Source organism: Alligator sinensis, unplaced genomic scaffold (assembly GCF_000455745.1).
Source record: "Alligator sinensis unplaced genomic scaffold, ASM45574v1 scaffold511_1, whole genome shotgun sequence".
Classification (NCBI taxonomy): Eukaryota; Metazoa; Chordata; order Crocodylia; family Alligatoridae; genus Alligator; species Alligator sinensis.
In genome coordinates, this window is record NW_005842114.1 from 215,242 (window position 1) to 218,314 (window position 3,073).

The following is a 3,073-nucleotide window of genomic DNA, read 5'->3' on the forward strand; positions in this document are numbered from 1 at the left end:
TCCTGCCTATGCAGGGGGTTGGACTCGATGATCTATTGAGGTCCCTTCCAACCCTAACATCTATGAATCTATGACTCTTGGTACAGCATGTACTTGTCTTGTGTACAATGGCAGATGATCTTAACAGCCATACTGCTAATGACTTTCCTGGAGCTTGGTAGGTATTACTACCCTTAAACACAACAAAAAAATGAACAAGAAAATACTAGACAGACTTTTGTTACTTTCCAAAGCTGGAGTAGCTTTCTACTTCCAAGCCAGAAATATCTGTGGGCTTTAACTTTAGCAAAGCTTTATATTATACCTATTTACAGAAGATAACTGAGCAAGGCAAGGTCTCAGGAAAAGATGACTACACTCAACGGTAGGAAGGCAACTCTCTACCAGTGGCACAGGAGTAAAGAAACTAATAATACTGCTTGGGAAAAACACAGAAGAAAGGGGAAGCAGAAAATGAGAGAGAGGATAGGACGGAGAGCAAGCAGAAAAATACCAGTGAGTATAAAGGAACAAACTTGAGACTAACTGGAAGACATTCACTACTCCATTAAGGAATATAATTCTAGGTTGCACCTTGTGAAAGTTGTGGTTTGTTTACAGGGAAACTTTATTAGCATTTAACAATTTTTTAAGGGGAGATTGCTCCCCACCCCCCAGGGAAAAAACTGCGTGCACTTTTCCAGGACAGCTTATACTATTTCCAAAAAGACTTATATTAAACCGGGGAGGGAAAAACCCTTATTCCAGAAAGATGGTATCCACATGAACAGTTATATTGATACACAATTATATGGGTAACTTCCATGCACAAACAAAACCTCAGGGTTTACTGGAGGACTCAAGGACAGGACTAATACTGTATTTCTTCTCCCAAAAACAGATAGCCATCCTATGCTGATTGATCAAAGGGGCAGCCCTGGGGGAGCAAACAATTTCCACTGAATGCAAGTGCCCAACAGGAACCAACCTATACAAACCAAAGTTTTGCAGTATCTCTTCCCCCCAAAAACACCACACAGACCAGTGCCTTCATAGAATCATAGAAAATTAGGGTTGGAAGGCACCTCAGAAGGTCATCTAGTCCAACCCCCTGCTCAAAGCAGAACCAGCCCCAACTAGATCATCCCAGCCAAGGCTTTGTCCAGCTGGGTCTTAAAAACCTCCAAGGATGGAGACTCTACAACCTCTCTGGGTAACCTGGAGTGTTTTACTACCCTCCTAGTGAGAAAATTCTTCCTAATATCTAACCTCAGCTTCCCTTGCTGCAACGTGAATCCATTGCTCCTTGTTCTGTCATCTGCCACCACTGAGAAAACTCTAGCTCCATTGTCATTCAAACCTCACTTCAGGTACTTGAAGGTTTCTATTAAATCCCCTCTTAGTTTTCTCTTCTCTTCTCTAAACTAAATATAAGCCCAGTTCCCTCAGCCTCTCTTCAGAAGTCATGTGCCTCAGCCCCCTCGCCATTTTTGTTGCCCTTGGCTGGACTCTGTCCAATTTGTCCAAAACTGAACACAGTACTCCAGATGTGGCCTCTCCAGTGCTGAATAGAGGGGAATAATCACTTTGCTTGACCTGCTGGCAACACTCCTACCAATGCAGTCCAGTATACCATTAGCCACCTTGGCAACAAGGGTACACTGTTGGCTCATATTCAACTTATTCTCTACTGTAACCCCGAGGTCCTTTTCCACAGACCTGCTGCCCAACCTATCAGCCCCCAATCTGTACTGGTGCATGGGACTGTTTCATCCTAAGTGCAGAACTTTGTACTTGACCTTGTTGAACTGCATGAGATTTCTTTTGGCTGAATCCTCCAATTTGTCTAGGTCACTCTGAATCTTAGCCAAACCCTCCAGCATATCTACTACTCCCTGTATCTTGGTGTCATCTGGAGACTTGTTGAGGGTGCACTCTATGCCATCTTCCAGGTTGTTGATGAAGATACTGAACAAAACTGGCCCCAGGACCAGCCCATTGGGCACTCCACTTGATACCAGCTGCCAACTAGATATCAAGCCATTCATTGGTGATGTGTAGGGGATGCACGTGCATGCCCTGAGCTTGGCGGTGCACCCCCTGCAACAAGTGCCACCGACGTTGCTGGCAGCACCTCCAGCCGGTCGCCGCTCACCCCCTTCTCCCCCCTCACTGCCGCTGGCGTCTGCAGGTGGTCTCCGATCACCGCTGGCCACCACCGCTGGCATCTGCGGGTGGTTGCCGACTCCTGATCAGCATTCGTCACCCCGTCCCTCTCTGCCGCCAAAAACTGCTGCAGCTGCCTGTAGAAGCTCCCCACTTGCCACCATCATGCTCCCACCACCACCCGTGGGTGGTCTCCACACCCCCCCCAGCCTCCAGGGGCACACGGCATTCATGAAGTCATTGACTACTACCCTCTGAGCCTGATGCTCCAGCCAGTTTTCTATCCACCTTACAGTCCATTCATCCAGCCCTTAGCATGCCTGCAAGAATGTTGTGAGAGATTGTATCAGAAGTCTTGCTAAAATCAAGATATACCAATATCCACTGGTCTCCCTGCATCCACAGAGCCAGTCATTTCATAATAGAAGGCAATCAGGTTCGTCAGATTTGACTTGCCCTCGGTGAATCCATGATGACTGTTCCTAATCACCAACTTTTGCTCCAAGTACTTAAAAATAGATTCTTTGAGCATCTGCTCCATGATTTTTCCAGAGACTAAGGTGAGGCTGACCAGTCTGTAGTTCCCTGGATCCTCCTTTTCTCTTTCCTAAATACGGGCATTATACGTTTGCCCTTTTCCAATCATCCAGGACCTCTCCTGTAGGCCTGTACAAAGCGGCTAGTATTCGCTTCAGATTCAGATTTGTCCGATTCAGGGGACAGTGATTTGATGATCTTGTGATTCGAATCCCTGCCCCGAATCAATTCGGCCAAATCTCTGACATCACTCAGGCCAGGCCCATCCCCCGCCCACTCTCCCAGCCCAACAATGGCGGCCCTGCCCACCCCAGCTCCCGGCACTATAAAAAAAAAAAAGCCCCAGCTCACCCGGTGCTTCCAGGTGAGGGGCGATCCCCACTGCCCCCAC